At 34.3% G+C, this 18,322-nt stretch overlaps 1 long non-coding RNA gene across 39 annotated transcripts; it reads left to right on the top strand.

The window, feature by feature from the left end:
• Window positions 1-430: 430 nt before the first annotated feature.
• On the top strand, window positions 431-6,701 carry LOC110922784. 39 transcript variants are annotated; one of them, XR_004887088.1, is made up of 11 exons: window positions 431-544; window positions 896-981; window positions 1,460-1,525; window positions 1,601-1,688; window positions 1,772-1,872; window positions 1,968-2,247; window positions 2,339-3,717; window positions 4,163-4,346; window positions 4,656-4,738; window positions 4,890-5,784; window positions 5,903-6,701. It is a non-coding gene; the product is annotated as an uncharacterized LOC110922784 (long non-coding RNA). The 39 variants fall into 39 exon arrangements; XR_004887087.1 differs by having other exon boundaries at window positions 1,965-2,247; XR_004887101.1 differs by lacking the exon at window positions 1,772-1,872 and having other exon boundaries at window positions 1,965-2,054.
• The last annotated feature ends 11,621 nt before the right edge of the window (window positions 6,702-18,322 follow it).

Raw genomic sequence — 18,322 nt, 5'->3', positions numbered from 1 at the left:
ATAATAATAATGACTATTAATAATTATATACATAGGTTAAATATTATATATAATATATAATATTTAGGGTTCAACTTAAATATATATGTAATTTATCTAGTAACATATTAAACAATTTAAAGTAAAAAAATATATAACTAAGTAAACTAAACATAGTCTTATCATTTAGACATAAATATTTGTGACATATATATGTAATATAATCTATATATATTAATAAATGAGATGATTTGGGCTATTTGTCTTTGAATGGTGGAGCCATTTTGCTTATGTGGCATCCATTGATTTAGTGGAGGTTGATTTTGAGAGGGAATTCATTTTAAATACACACAAATTCAAACCACACGGGATCCGAATTATTTCGGGTCATCCATTACCCGATTCAAGGATCCATATAAAAGCATCTTTCTCCTTCATAATTCCTAACCCTAATTCATTCTTTCAGCCGTTTCTCTCTACCTGTCTCTCTCTCTCTCTAGACTTCCAATTTCAGCAATTTCACCTTCAAATCAACCAGCAATCTCGATTCAAACAACAACAAATGGTAACATACTATCTGTTTACATCAATTCGTCTGTCAATATCACAGTTTTTTCTTTGCAGAATCAGTTATTATTCTCTTTACCGCTCTGTTTATAGTATTGCAGATTGAATGACGTACGTATGATTTGGTAGATCGTTAATCTGTTACAAATTGATGTTTTTTGAAGAGCGGCTAGGGTTTTTGATTAGGTTTTTGTAAATTATTGTAGACTTATAACAATTTGAATGATGAATTCGAAGCTTTTATTTCAGTTTGTTTGATTTAATCGTAGATTTGCGTCTGGTTTTTCGATGATTTACGGGTGGTTATTGTTTGTGATTGTGTGAGTTTGAAATTTGTTTTCGGTTTCAGGATTCGAAACAATCATCTTCGAAAGATAAGGATGCAGCGGTAGCGGTTAGTTCTCCACGTCTACGACCGGTAGTCCTGTAACAGAGGTAAACTTTATGCAAAATATTTGTTTTAGTTGTGACGGTTTAAATCCTGCAAGGCGTAGGTATTAGTGGATAACTAGAGTATATTGGATTTTGATAATTTATTGAGGTTTTTATAAGCTGTGAATGAATAAGATCTGTAACATTGTAATAATTAGGATGTTACTGAATATAAATTGAGATTTTTATAAGCTGGGAATGAATAAGATCTATAACATTGTAATAATTAGGATTTTACTACTGAATTTAAAATATGACATATTTAAGTGAAATGCCTTTTTTTTTTCCTTCTTTAGTGGTGTTTTTGGTTTACATGGATTTGTACATTGTATAAAGTTAGAGTCTTTACGGCCATTTCTATAAATTAAATTAAATGTAAAAGAGAATTTAAGAGAAAATGACTATATAGGTTGAAAAGGTTGACTAAAAGTGTAAATTAAATTAAATGTAAAACAGAATTTAAGAGAAAATGACTATATAGGTTGAAAACGTTGGCTAAAAGCTATGAAGGCTGTTTACAAGAATCATCAGATTCTTCCGATTTCAGGTTAGGTTTTCTAGATGGATTTCATTGAGTGTGTATATGCAATTCGACTTAATTGTATGTTTACGATGGATGTAGGCATGCACCAGTGTTGTTCGTTGTCAGTTTATCTACCCAGCTCATCATGGTATGGTACTGATGATCGGGAATTGAAGACAAAAGTATCGTACGTTACAAAGTTTCGTATGCTTTTAACAGACTCATCATCACCAAGGCTTAAATTAAATTGAGTCTGGATCATTTTTTCAGTGTACAATATAGGGTAGTAGATGAACATAATACATGGAAAATTGACATTATGATATGTTTTTGTTATACAATTAGCTTCCTGCGGATGTTGGGTAGTATATGTAAGTCACTGCACAATAACCATCATACTTGCTAAAATTCAAATGAACATTCGAGCATTATGCTAGACTGACCAATCTTGGGCAATCTGCAGCAGGTGTTTAGAAAAGAAACTACAAGTATGATGCTTATGATGACTTTTGCTTTAGCGAACTTGATCTCCTTTTATCCGCTTTAGCAAGAGGTATGTTGGCTATAAACAAATTTATTCATATAAGAATTAAGATAATTTGTAATCTTTTGTGACAACACATCAAGGTGAATAAGCTGGTGAAAGATGATAGTGGTTGTATGTTGTTTCATGGAAGTGGTTGTATGCTGTTTCATCTGGGGATTCATATGATATGATGCTTTTCTGATTTCAATAGCTTTTGGAGGTTAAACAATCAGTTAATTTAAAATATACAATCAGTTAACTTACGGATTTAAGGTGTGTGATGTCTTTGATTTTTTCATTTTCTTATTTAGGGTTTCGAATTGCATATGGAGTTGAAGACTAATTCCACTGTGTTTGTAATTGCAACCACCGGCCAACCTTTTAGGTAATTTTGGATTCTTTATTTTGTTCTTAGGTTTAATGAAGTATTTAGGAATCAGACTGAAGATGTAGTGACTTTTAATATCAAAATTATGATCATCTGTCATTGATTTCCTCTAATTTTAGTTATATGCTTTCAAAAGTTAGTTGTTCACGGGTGGTTGTTTAGATCTTATGATCGGGTTTAACGTAGATGGCAGTATATTAATTAAATTTGCTTTCTCATTTTGTTATACCCAACTGATTGTTTCAAAGCATGAACAAGTGTTGTGATTAGGTACTACAATCACAATTTTGAGGACCATTATAACAGCTACATGGCTGGTTGTGGTAATCTTCTTAGCAACCTCTTCCCACATTGTAGAATTTGTAATGTGTAATGATTGCAGCAACAAATACATGAATTAGGGTCTTAGTTAACATTTTTTTAACAACAAAGATTATACTATATTACTCCTCACCCCAAGAATTGAAATTGGGTCACTCCACAAGAGGAAAACCATCTTGACCACTAGGCCACATGCCTAAGTTACCTTAGTTAACAATTGCATTGCTAATACGGTGCCTTTTAAATGCAGTTTTGATGCTAATTTCACCCATGTCTGTAGAGCTTTAGAAAGGGCATTTACAAAAACCTTTAGGAGCTCTAAAGATTCTATACATTGGAATACTCTTGGGATGACTGTTGACCCATTTGGCCCGTTAAGAGATAATGCAAAGTTCCATGAGATATATTGTAAAATTCTAAATTTTTATCTTTGATTTCGTCATTTTCATACTGCTAACTTTTTTTATTTTTGTCTGTAGTTATTGCTCATTCGAAATAGAATAACCATAATAAGTTTATTATATTTGCTTCGATTGCTTAGTACAGATTCGAGGTCAATTGGCAGTATGTTGAAGTTTTATTTATATTAATTGTTTTATTTCTTGGTTCAATTTGGTTACCAACAACAGCTGGTTCTTGGAATGACGTCTGATGGCGGTCATATGCCTTTTAGAAACTCTCTTGATGGAAATTTAGATGTGGAGCCTTTGTTATGCACATATTATTGGCCCATAGCATGGCAGCCAAACTATATCATCATTATTTCCAAGCAATTAACCAACTCAAAGTCAATTTTTAAGTTTTAGTTGAACATTTTAAATTTGGTAAGTTGACTTATTGGGTGGTATGTGCAGCCTACACAAGGTGGCTCAATTGGACTAACTGTTTACGCTTACATGTATCAACCGCTAACAGATAGTGAAGTTGATTGTTTGTAAAGGGGCCGAAGCAAAGGTTTTTAAATGAGCTTATCTAATGCAGGTTAGCAAATGAAATTGTAACAATCTTGCTATTAACATATTCAGTTTTACTATTCGGTTATATTTGTATCATGAGAGATATGTTAATAATACATGTCTTTAACATGAGGCTGCAATACAGCTTATATTTTTCACCTAACTAATAATATTATATTATGTTTAGTCGTTTAGAAAATAAGTCTTCCAGTGGAAAATAAAAAGAACTTAAACATATACCCTATTTATTTGGGAAAACCGAGGGTTTAATTACCGAACACTTGAAGAATTGTTTTAAATTGCAAAAGAAATAATCAATTTACTCACATGAAGAATAAACTATTTACCTTTGATATATCAATTATCTTGGGATAGTACCTTCTTGAGTAGTGAAGGAGAGGTTTTTGGTTTGACATGATATGTTCTTCGTTTAAATATGTTTTCTAAATGGTCACTTTTCTATGCAACAGGTCTGTTGAATATGGACAAAGATTAAAGTTGCATCTTGATTATTCGAGAATGCCTATAAATAAAAAAAGACACATCACATGGCAGAAGAGCCAACAGTGGTGGTGGTTTGGAGTGTGTTCATGCATAATTTTTGCTACAAGATCACCTCATGGCCCTTGCCCTATTGCTCTTACGGTTGCTAAAGTAAGTTTTAATACTTATCTTTTAGCTTCATTACATTGCACAAATGTCACCTCATCACCCTTGGTCTTACGGTCGTTGGTAATTTTGTCTAAATTACAAAAATAGTTCAAATAGTTGTTTCTCAACTTTACACAGCGATCATATTAATATGGAAACATTTTCTTGACCCCAAAATGTTTGCTATATTACCTGGTCACCATGGAAACTAATAGATATCTTCTAATCTTCCATTGTTCACCATGGTTTTTGAAAATTTTGATTAACATAGTTAAATGATTCTTAGCTGATGTAGCTACATTTTAATGGTAGGGGCTGGCATTGGATATTCCGAAATATTTATCAACTTTATTGATGTTAAAGTAGAAGAACAGAGACAGAAATCTTTGGATTTGGTAAGCCATTTTGACTTAGAATTAAGTTTAGCTTTGATCATGAGTTGGAAATCAAGTTCTTCGATTAGATATTATGGAGCGACTTATTATTTTATAAAAAAAATTAGAGTGATAGCTAATTCGGGTCTTAATTTTATGTATTGTACTTCAGATAAATAACACGAAGAACATGTCTTAATCTTCATACTTCAAAGGACGCTATGATAAACAATGATGGGATGCTCTATATATCCAACTGTTTCAACTTGCACTGCCAGCAGTAGCTAACTCCGCTTGCTGGTTGGATATATAATCCGCTAACTATATATCATCTAATGGTTTTTGGTAGTGCAATTGGTCTCGGTAGTTCGTCTATTTCAGGTAATCTAAATAATTGTCTATGCCATTTTCCTGTTGACCCGTTTGGCTTTTTTATTCATTCGCGGTTGCTTTGAAGTATCCAAGAACTCCAACAAATCCTTCTTTTGATTACTCATTGTTGATTCTGATAATATAAGCTACATAACAAGGATCATGGGAATAATTGATGTGGTTATTCCATTTTATTTTATTGCTACAAGTTATAACACCACTTATTAGAGTTAACTTTGATGTATTTCTTGCTAAAAAATCAGGCTGGTCACAATCAAACCTTAATGCTTCTAATGACTTGCCAAATTCGTTGGTCACTTATTGTTTTACGACAAATGTATAGGCTATTCACGGCCGGCCCTGAGGGTGGGCGACCCGCACCCCCGACCGAGGCCCGTTTTTCTTGAGGGCTTTTATACCCTTGGTACCCGGTTCGATTCTTGGCATTTTCTTAATTTTTTAGTTTTTCGTAGTGTATTTTGTAAGTACGATTTATTTCTAAAACAAGGGCCAACTGATGTGTTGATTCATTGGTTTAGCAATTACTTTTACATTTACTGGTCTAATTGTGGTTGAGTTTGGCTGCTACCAGTATTCAAGGGCAAAATGAAGTTTACTGATGGAATGTGTCGATGCTTAACCTAAGGAGCTTCAGCAAAGTAAACAAAAGCGTAGTGAGGGTGGCAAATGAAAATGTAAGTTACAATTTCTATCATAATACATGTTATCTTCCTTATTTATATAGATTTTTATTAAGGATAGTTCATATGCAATTTTTATTTTGATATATATATTATCTTTTGTATGATGTAGGTTCAAGGGCTTATGACCCATTTGGCATGTTCAGTAACAGTATTCATTTGATCCAGAGCATATTCGAAATGGCACAAGAAAAAGGGGTAGAACCGGTCAAATGGGGTAATAAATATCATCCAAAGTGTATTAAAAAATTTTCAAATGCATAAAAGCCTTAACAACCAATTCATTAAAAAAATTACAGATTATGGTTTATAATAATATAGATTTGCAATCACAATTAGCACATTAATTATTTGGATAATTAAAAAAGGAATGATATGCAAAGTGATGTGGGTTGGCCCCACCAACCCATTTTGACCCATTATTCAATCTACGACACCTACCCATTTTTCGACCTCTACATGGTTTAATCAGTAAAGATGTAAGTTACTTGGTGAAAGATATATGTATGCAGATTTTCAATTAGGTGTGGCTCCTGGTTTTGTTAGTTAAGGAAGGCGTAGTTGATTGGCTTCACGGGGTAAATAACTGGTCAACCGGAGTACAATCAGAGGTGTTGACAATAGTGATGTTTGCGGCTATGTGGAGAGCTTGGTTGGCCAAGAACAAAAAAATTGTTTAATGGCAGGGCGACTTCATTACACCAGCCGGTAGACAAGGTCAAAGAGTTGCTTTTCTTATGGAGATGTGTAATTTTGTTAGTTGAGTCGTGCTTTCTTCATGTAACATTAGTGTGGGGTTTTTTGTTTCCCCCTTTGTCGTAATGGGTTCTTCTATGCATCTTCATGTTTTATTGGTTTTAATATATTTACCTTGCCTTAAAAAATAAAATTTATGGGCCATGCCATGTTATTCTACCATTTATTAACATGTTTCTTCCACTTGAAGGGCGTCAAACCATTCTCTAAATAGAAGAAATAAGAGGACTCTCCACAGAAATATTTGATTTCTCCCTTTCACAAACTTTGCACTATGGAGGAAACTGTGATTTAGAGGTGGCAAAATCATCAAAAATACTTTTTGTTCGTTCCTTATTGAACTTTAAAAATAAATTTAACAAATCATTTAGGAAGTTTCATACAATTTAAATACACTGCGAACAACATTTGTTCCATTCAACCTATTTCTTTTTTAGCTAATATTTTGTTTTACCAATTTGACATGTTATATAAACAATTGTGACTAATAAAATTTAAATATCCAACCCGTGAGTATTCACGGGCGATAACCTAGTTTTTATATATTTAAAATATATATTTCAATGTGCATTAAGTGGCGAGTTCTTATAAATAGGAACAAAACATCTTAACATTTATAAATACTTGATAATACACATATATTTAAACTACTCGTATTTAATACATGTTATATTTAAACTGCTCGTATTTAATACATGTTATAACAGTTTTTCTTTTTTTTTTTGAAAAGTAAACATACATGTTATATTTATGAAACAGTTGACACAATATTTATAAAGTTAAGGTTCAGGGCATCTATATTTCAATATAAAAGCATTTTATAAATATTTTATAAGTTTTGTATTTATAAAATTATATATTTTATATTACTAATATATTTATAAATATTAAAATAAAAATACATATTAAGTTATATACTGTGTAGCAGGTATAAAACTAATATATTTTCTACCCAAATGATGTATTGATAAAAATGCTTGACAGGCATTTTAGAGTTTATGAAACTTCATTATATATCACTCATAATTGTAATTTTATAGGATTGTGAAAGCTCTGTAATTATAATAAACGATGAAATATCCAAAGGATGTTTTTTTTTTTCAAACTTAAACAATTGGCTATTAATATTTTTTAAACTTTTGAGGGGGGAGTACAAACAATAAAAATAGAAACAATGGAGGTACATTTAGCAACACCCTTTTCCGAATGTTTACTTAGAGTTTTTAAAACCATTTTGCACTTCATATATATTGTGATAAATATACATGTATGTATTCCCTAAATTAATGTATATATGTAGCATATATACTATTTCACCTTAATGGTAGCTAACTTCAACTTACATATATAATACATCAATTTTCTATACTCAATTTATTGATAATTTGCCCATCTCACTTTAGTCGGATAACTTAATAACTGCAAATGTATATGTTTAGTTGTGGATTAAATCTAAATATTAATAAAAGACTACAATTAATGCCATGTGGCAATTTCTCCTTCAACTTCACAATTATATTTTTATTTTTATTTAAAAATATTTTATTATCCTTATCCTTATTATTATTATTATTATTATTATTATTATTATTATTATTATATATAAATCTCTTAATTTCAATTTAGTATTATATATAAAAAATATTTTGTTATTCTTATCCTTATCCTTATTATTATTATTATTATTATTATTATTATTATTGTTATTATTATTATTATTATTAAATCTCTCAATTTTAATTTTAATAAAATACAGAGGAATATTATATTTTTTTTGTTTTTTTCTTCTTTTTTTCTTTTTTTTTTGACATTATGATTTTACATTTTGTAACAAAAATTTAGTTTTTATAATTTGTGTCACAAACGTTAAATAATTTTAGTTTTTTTATTAGTTTTTGTTTTACGTTTTTCTCGGATTTGTTCGTTGTTCGTTGCTATATAGCACAGTGTTTGATAGTCACATTTGGCCCCTCAGGTTTTTTTTTCATTCGTATTTGGTGGTCACATTTGGTCATTTAAGTTTGTTTTACCCCCTACACTTTCTAATACCCATCGTTATAAATTCGACTCCTTCTACGTTGTAAGTCACTTTGTGTTGGAAATTCGTGTTTTTTACGCTTTACCCGGTTTTTGTCTTCGTTCGATGCTACTTAGCATGGTTTTACGTCCTCATCTCCTCAACGTCGGTATCACGTTTTTATGCCCATTGGCCCGCAACACGGGTAGCTTAAGACTAGTATAAATATAAATATATACACATAATTAGAGCTATACTTATAAACATAGCATTAAGCTCATAACTATACACATCATATTTACATACGTAAGAATATATATGTTTATTTATTGTTGTAAACTATTATTATATATAATTAATTTATCTCAATTCATAACTATCTTTTGTAAATGTTACATTCATTTGCTTATTTATGAAGGGATGTAACTCAAGGTGGTACCCTAAGTTATTAATTGTATAAGAGTATAATATAATACATCTGCCTACGTAGCCTATGGGTACATTTAATTATATTGGTCACTTATACTGTGAACTCAAAACATAAAAATTATAATTTAAATATTAAGATTTATATACACAGTAACACACAAATTATTACATTAATTTCCTAACATAATGTTTAAGTTTTAGGTATTAAAAGAACACCTAAATGGCTTAAACCAGTGGCTCTGATACCACCTTCTGTCACAACCCCCGACCCCACCCTGGGAGCGGGAGCTGCGAACCAGTCAGATGGTATCGGTGTTTATTAATTACGCAGCAGAATTTAAATATCAGGACCGTAGTTAGAAAATATTTCTCAAAGTTTAAAACACCAAACTTTTTATATATATTAAATACATGGGGTAAAATCTAAGTTTCCTTTACAATGCATTTATAGGGATAAACCATAATTATTGAAAACAAAATCTCCTTTTTATTTAGGTAACTTTTATAGCCACTTTTCTAAGCCTTCAGTGTTCTCCAGCTGGTTACTATTAGCTTCATATTAAGTTAAGCTGAAACGCGTTTTAAAAAGATTTTATCAGCAAGAAATACTGGCGATTGCATCCCAGTTTAATCAAAACAGTTTTATAAACTTTACAGTATTAAGATTTACAATGCTCACATCTATCCAATTAATCAACACAGTATTGCTACTGGGCAACCATTGTCCCCCGTGCTTGCGGTCATGCTACTATTCTCAATAGTAACGAGTTTCAAGTAATGTATACAAAACCCCACATACTGATGATAATTGTAGAATTACAAATACTTAATTACTGTAAGTATCTTGATAAACATTTAGGGTTTTGTAAAATATTTGGACAATGATTCATAAAAAGATTTACAAAAATGTGACAAAAAACAGAATGTACTCACAAAAAGGTTTACAAAAAGTAAGATGTACTCACTTTGTTTATTTAGGTAAAATTAAAGCTTCCTGGTGAATCTCCTGGTTATTATCTATTAAAGTTAAACAATGCACACGTGTTAGTAAGATAACTCAAATCACATTTAATCGTACAACTCGAGACAGAACTCCAACGACTGAGTCAGGCAGAGCCTTGACATGCGTTACGGAGTCCTAGATCAATCGGGTAGGGTAACGAATACGTGATCGGGGGTTATAATACTTACAACGAGGAAGAGCTTCACTTTTTAGGGGTATAATTCCCGAGCATAGTAGCCCACTATATCTCAGAGAGAAGAAAAGAAATTGAACAGTTTGCAAATGAGGCCGAAGGCCTCTATTTATAGGCCGACCGAAGGTGGCTTGCGGCCCGCGACGCCCTCTTCTTCTTCTTTTGCGGTCTGCGAGGGAAGTAGGGTAGGATCTAGCTTGGTTGACTCACTCGGTAACCTTCACACGTTCAAGGACACATGGCGCAATAGAGTGTCCGTCAATCCAACTGCGTCGCGCCCCACGACAGACATGGGGTGACCGGGTCGCGGCCCGCGAGACCCATGTTTTATTGTTTTTATTTGATTTTATTAATATAAAGGTTATTTGGGTTTGTTTACGCGTATACGGGTGTATTTAGGAGCGTTTAGGGTGTTTTATGAGGGTTGTTATACTATTTAATAAAATATATAATCCACTCGCGTTAAGTATAGTAACCCAGTTTAACTTTATCAACATGTCACGAGACTGAACCTCAACGTACTTAGTCGGGGAGAGCCTTGACATGCGTTGGTGGGTCCTAAATCAATCGGACAGGGTATCGACTGACTCAGTGGTCAGGGGTTACAACACTTAAAACGGGGCAGGGCTTTAGAGTATTTAGAGGTGAATTATTAAATAAAATGGATGAAATAGGGATATGGCAAGAAGGAGAAAGAAAAAGAAGAATGCAGATGAAATGTTGAATGGACAAAGCTATTTATACTAAAATTCGAATTCTTAGGACTCAAGGCTTTGACCACGTGTCTTCCATCATTTAATTCAATTTGTGACTTGTTGTAATCTACATCCATACGTATAGTTATATTAAATGTGAGGTTTGTTTGTGAACTCCACGTAACATTCATATTTGAATGTTTAAGTTTCATTATTTTATTTTATATATTATAATTAATTTAACCGCTTCACTTATTTGGTGCTTATAACTTCTAAAATATGGCGTTTTATAAAATGATAAATATGCCATTAGAACGAGAATATTTTTATCTACATTTTGGCCTAAGTTTCATTAAAAACGGAGTAAGGTTAATTATAACGTATTTTTATTATTATAATTATTAAACGGTTCATACGTTCGCCAAATACCTCATATTTCTATCGGTCAACTTACTCATGATCTAGCTGTTTAATAATATAAGTTTTTACATACATTATTTTAAATTTTATAAATAAAAATTTTTGAAATGTTACATTGCAGCTCGTATTTATCCCGAGTTCGCCACATTTTTCAAATCATTTACATGGGCACTTGATGACAGACGAAAGAAATAAAATTACCCTAACAAATGGTGAGAAATGATATCGAATGAACATTTAGTGTTTTGATGCAGCGTTGGCAATTTTGCACAATCTGGTACGAATCTGGACAAAAGAGAAACAATAAGAAATGTAATTTACACTTGCATGATTTTACATAATATAATCTCAGAGGACAAGTGCCACGCCAGTGCCAAAACTATGAAGCTTAGATCCAACCTGTTAGTGTTGTAATTAACACCGTAGAGAAAAACACAAATCGTGAAACAAGACACAACAGAGATATGCATTATTGTCTTTCGCACAGATTTAGTTGAATATCTTCGGAGGCGTTGTTTACAAAATGAATAATTAGTAGCATTTGTTTATCTTTTCAAGTCGAAGTATTGTTTCCTTTTTTTACTTTGTATTGTTAAAAAAATAAACTAATATTAGCATTTCAATTTTTAATAAATAAGTGCTTAAAAATAAATATATGTATAAATTTTTACGTAACAATGGTTGATTTATAATTTAAAAAATGACTCACACTCACAATGATTAATTAATTAATGAATTAATATTAATATTAATATCTATTAATAAAGCAATGAGAATAAATAGTGTTTTAAATCTGGCTTGCTTTGATTGTTGTGTTCGAGCGGTCATCCCACCCTTTAGACACGTGTACCATCTGGCCATTACCCTTTATAACCATCTAAGGAGACAGAGCGAGAAGACAGGGGAAAGAAGAGGATGTGGCGGTGACCGGAGGGTCACCACCGTTTCTCCACCACCATGACGCCACCGTGTCTCCACCACCGTGACACCATCATTGTGGCCACGTCGCAGTGGTGTTTCTGTTAATGGAGTTTTTTATGCCCAACAAGAGAGAGAGAGAGAGAGAACTTGAAGAGAGAGAAAGGGAAAAGGGAGAGAGAATAGAGGGGTGGTGGCCGGAAGGTTACCTGTCACCACCATTAAACTACCACCACGGTAACGACGTCACTGTGGTGTCTCTCTTTTTTGGGGTTTTGCCTCAGGAGAGAGAGAAAGGAAAAAAGGGAGAGAGGAGGGTGATGGGCGGTAACCGGAGGGTCACCACCGTCTCGCCACCACCTCAATAACCATCATGTTTTCTGTTTGTGGGGGGTTTTTCACTCCACACTAGGGTGTGCCTAACTATGTTTATGTGTAAGAGGGGCCAGTGTGGTTATAAACAATGGTATGAAGATCAATCAAATGAAAACAAAGAAATAGCGATAAAAACAGCGACAAAATCTTATTTATCCAACCCAAATAGTTTACCCCCCAAATACCCAACAAATCTTACAAATTGTAAAATCAGTAAACAATACATAATACAAACAATATTCAGATGATTATCAATACCAGAAGATCAATCTCTCACAAATACAACTGAGAGATTATACAAGATGATCTTCAACAACAACTGATAAAATCACACTAACAAACCCTAACAGAATACAAGGAGACCAGAGAAGTGTGCGTGTAAAGTGAGGGTGAATGATTCTTCTCACACCAGATAAAGCTCTTTTATACGCCCCTCAACATAATTTACATCCAGGTCCAAAACTTAGACGATGATCGCAGTTCCTGAAACCACCACTCTTTCTTTCTCTATAGATCTCTTATCTCTCTCGATGATTGGGACATGAACAATGTTTTTGTTCTTGGTTTTTCCGAGTGACCTATTTGGGTGATTATTGCTTCTTGAGACCTGTTTAGCTGCGACGATTTTCAAACCCGACAATGATGTTGGCTTGCCGTAGCGGCACTGAGCGGGTTCAAGGACGATGATGATCTTTTCGGATCTGAGTCGATTTATATAGTTCGATGTGTTTTTTTAAATCAATCTATTTGTAGTTTTGGCTTCTGCAATTTTGAATGATATGGTTGTTAGTTGTTACACTTGAAGAGGATATTTGGTCAATTTGTGGTTAGTTTTTTACTGGCTTTTGCTTCTTTGAAGTTCCAATGGTGTATTGGCTTTTGTGAAGGTTTTGATGAAAAGGTAGCTTTTATCTTAGTGATTGTGGTATTTACAGTAATTATGAAATGCCATGCTTTTTTATGTTGGTGGTGAAAACCATAGACTGTGTATGTCGATTTATTGTGGATTTGAAGTGTTTTCCGGAAATGATGTTAGCTTGCTACTTGGTGTGGTAACTCCGGTTACAGTCGTATCAGCACTGAGCCGTATTTGTTGTTACCGACGATGATGATGTATCATTCTGAGCCTTTTTCACTTTGTGACAACAATGATAATAACTTTTAATATGAGCCAAATGGGTTTGTAGTTTTCCTTTTTTTCACTTAATGTACATCTTCTTGGATTGAGTTTGACGCTTCAAAGCATGATATCCGGCATTGTCATTGTTAGATGACGTCCGTGGTGGTTGTTGCCTTTGTATTAAAGGCCGATTAAACCCGCTGTGGAGCACGGGTGGAAAAAATCATAGAAGTCAACATATTGGTTTTGATGAAATGAATATAAAAGAGATGATTTTCTGCAGATCTTCAACACATGATATATACAAAGATTGAATAAATCAATAAACTGATTAAGATGGCTGGATATATTCCTACTACATCAGTAGTGTTACTTGATAACAAAGTTTGTCCTGAAGAGCCATACTTGATGTAAAGACTGTTGGTAATATTTCATTGTTAACCAAATCATTTATTTATGCGAAGCAGGGGAAACAACTTTACTCAAGACAACAATCCATCGAGCAAAAACAAACGTACAAATCTTGCTATTTGATTAGATATACATTTTTATCTCACGTCTTTAATGTGAGTGTCGATACTAAATCACGATTTTAATATGAATGCCGGTGTCGGTTGATTGTCGTTATCATATTACACAGTTTACGGTGTCGGTTGATTGTCGTTATCATATAACACAGTTTAACACATTGATTGTCGTTATTATATAACACAGTTTAGCGTGCCGCAACGCACGCAAGTTGTAAACCTAGTTAATAATATATGTGAATTGTAAAGGGTGGCAACACTTTAGTTTCACGTAGAGGTTTACAAAATTGACTTTTTTTAATACTTGGGTTCGGGTATGGACTCGGATACGGGTATGACCAGGTATGGTATTTCGAGTATTAACAATAATCAGGCCAGGTACATATTTGGGTATTGGCTTGAAAAGCCATACCTGTCATTGTTTCTGGGTAGGGTATGGAACCAGGTACCCAGGTACTATAATACCCATCTTTGGGTATTGGGAAAAAAACCCGAAAACCAGGTATATTCAGATATGGATGAGTTTTTAACGGGTTGGGCTGCACATATATGTGGATTTCAGGTATTTTCCGGGTATTTAGAAAAGCTAGGTACATGTATTCACTACAACCGGGTTTATGGTATTTTTTAGGTTAAGAAAAAATCAATTACGAGTTCGGTTTTTGTAATCGAAGGTCTTATCCGATGAATACCCTGTAAGTAGGGTCGGATACAAGCTCGGATTATTTATGCACCTCTAGTTTCACCTCCACATCAACAGTATGGATGACATAATCCGTTTGTTCCACTCAAATTCAGCCCACATTAGTGGCCTGAGAGAGATGTCTTTAATTATTTCAGCCCACATTACTATTCGAAACTCGAAAGTCTAATGCATTTATGGCCCAACATGAATACACAGCCCAAACTGGTTACAGAATCCCAAACCTGACTGCCAACCTTGCAAGACTGGACCGAACCGAACCGAACCGTCCTATGGTCTCGTCCTCAGTCCTTGATCGATGTCGTAAGGTCGATCAAAAATATAAGTGAAAATGTCCTATTCACCTTTTACTAGTAAAGGGCAAGTAGGGTGTCGAATCTACGAGGAATCAGTGGAAAGTGTGAAAGTTCGTTGCTTTAATTACCATCTAATTTCTAAACTAATTGCTTTTTGCAGTTTTGTGAGAGTAGTTATGAAAACGAATGTGAAATTGTGTTTGTAAACAATAATGAGAGAAATGACCAATCTCCGGGTTTTCAGGTTATGCAGAAAATTAGGTTACTTAGTTACCACTATTGGAAATCACATAGACATGATTTCAAAACTTGTTTTGATAAATAATTAACGGACAATATATTTGATTGCAATGATCCACGATCGAAACTGAAAGATCGATGCAAATGAATAGTAATCCAGTTAATCACCAATTTTAGATTTCATAAACATAATCAAGTTCAATGATTAAAGGTTTAAAACAATGACATTCTAGAATTTAATTCCGGTTGTTGATGAACAAACCAAATAATTGATGAATGAGAATGAGTACGATAATCAAATATTGTTTAATCGAAACAAAAACAATATGAACGACTAACCAAATGTTTAACCGAATCCTAATCCAAAAAGTCGTAACATACGCAAACCCGATATTCAAACATAAACCCTATTCCCGGAAATGGTCACAGGACGACTAGCCGCTCATGACGCTCGTGCAATCTTCAATAGCTTGGTAGAATGTTGAAAGCATGATCGAGTCGGTATTTGCGGAATATCGATGAGGAATGATGATGTTCTGGTGTGGAATTAAGGCTGCCGCTAATTATGTTATGTCCCTCCCTTTCGATGATATGCTCCACTAATTAATTCCTAATGGAATGATGTTAACGACTAACTAAAGGCCCCGAAGTTGTGATAAGAGCCCACTAATCGATGATAATGGGCTCCAATCTTTCGTGGATCTTGCTGCCACTATTTATGGATTATGGCTGCCATCATCGATCCTCAAAAAGTATTTATGGCTGCTTCCCTCCACTCGATGATGATGATTATCCTATGATGATTTTTTTTTAGTATAAGAGCCCAAAAGTCAATCCATGTTCCTGCCACTAATTGGATTATCTTGGGCCGTGAGTTCTAGAGCCCAATTATTGTTATATATGGCTGCTCAACTTGATGGTTGGAAGTCCCAAAATTGGTTTATCCGCTGCCAAAAATCGGTGGTGGTGTAATGTTGAGTAATTTTGAGAGCCCAAAAAAATATAGTTGCTGCCAAACTTTCGTGGATCCCCAAGCCCACGAAGTAGAGTTTTTTTTTTTTTTTTTTTTAAAAACCATTTACACCACCAAACCTTTGACCACGTGCAGCTATGTGGTTTTGATGTGCAAACCGTAAGGCCCAACTAGAACCGTAAGCCATATGTTTCTGTTTCTGTTTCTGTTTCTTTTGTCATGCATGCTATCCAACCGTAGGCCCTATCTCCTAACCTTGAGCTGCATGTCCAACTTCCTGTTTGATGAATGATATTATTAATCTAACTAGGGGCGCAAACGAGCCGAGCGGCTCGCAAGCTACTCGAGATCGGCTCGAGAAAAAGCTCGAAACAAGCCGAGCCTTATCGAGCTCGAGCCGAGCTTGAGCTTAAAATAAAGCTTGTTTGTTTATCGAGCCCGAGCTCGAGCCTTGCATGTGAAGCTCGTTAGGCTCGTCGAGCCTTATTTAGTAATATCAAACTTGTTTACAAGCCGACCTCGAACCTAAAAATAAGCTTATTTAGTAAAAGAGCCTGAGCCCGAACTTCACTTATCGAGCTCGCGAGCCTAAAAAAGTCTATTATTTATATTATTTTTATTTAATATATTAATTAATAGATAATAAACGAGCCGAGCTCGAGATTGAGAAAATACAAACGAGCCGAGCTTGAGCCTTGAAAACAAAGCTCGAATCGAGCCGAGCTCAAGCCCGAGCTCTCATAAGTTAATCGAGCTCGAGCTCAAGCCTGATCAAACTCAAACTCGACTCGGCTCAGCTCGTTTTCAGCCCTAATCATAACAAATCCAAAACCCCACATGCTTTTGTCTCCTCCTCTCAATGTTACTTGATGATGCTGATGATGTAAAATAAAAATCCACAATATCTCCTCCTTAGAATAATGTGATTCCTCTTCACAATAATGATAGATTCCACAACCTTGTATGCCAGCCACCCACATGCCAACGTGATGATGAATCATGAATGTATAAGGTTATCATACTATCCAAATCGGAGAGCCCCGTATTACCCCACTTCGGATAGATTATGTTGTCTTAATCGGGCCCACGCTAACTTCAAAGTTTGGCTTTTTTGGGCGTTCCCCTAGGAAACCATATTGTCGGCTGGCACTTAACAGTCGTTGTGCCACCACAAGAGTAGAACTCTCTGGCGTAACACACGGCGGGACGAAAACCCGACTGGGCTCGGGAATCGAACTGACAACCTCACACAAACTCTAGTCCAAATCCTTCATTGCCTATATCCATCCTAATATAACACAAATTGGAATTAAACTTGAGTCTATATTGAAAACCCAAGGCTCGTATACTAGGCCACAGGATCTTCTAGATATTTGAAAATGTCTTTGAATAACAAAAACGTCATGTGAATTGCAGCCACTAATTATTAGATAGAAGTCAGAACGTTAGGCTGTTGTTATAGGGGTAAGTGTCTTGCTGCCGTTTATTTGGAAGTGAAAGTCAAAAAAACTGGATTGTGAATCAATGCTTTCTTTTTCACAATAATTAAGAAAGGTTTTGGGTGGTGGACTGGTGGTTCATTGATAAAGGTAAAACCTTTAAAACATCTAAAAGAGAGAGAGAAATTGAGTTCAACTCTTACAGAAGACAATGATTAAAAGAAATTTGTTCAAATGGTTTTGAATTGATATTGGTTAATAGAAATCCACCACTTGTGACTTAGTGGTAAGGAGGCTTGGGCTCTCAAATGGAGACCCAAGTTCAATCCCCACTTGTGTCACTTTGGTGGATTAGGCAATCATGGATAGAACCTAGCCTCCTGGCAGAGGTACCAGGTTCTATCTTGAGACCACCCGGGTTTTCGTCC

This window comes from Helianthus annuus, chromosome 17, assembly GCF_002127325.2.
Source record: "Helianthus annuus cultivar XRQ/B chromosome 17, HanXRQr2.0-SUNRISE, whole genome shotgun sequence".
Taxonomy (NCBI): domain Eukaryota; kingdom Viridiplantae; phylum Streptophyta; class Magnoliopsida; order Asterales; family Asteraceae; genus Helianthus; species Helianthus annuus.
Note: the sequence above shows the minus strand (reverse complement) of the source record. Positions and strands in the feature narration are given on the sequence as shown.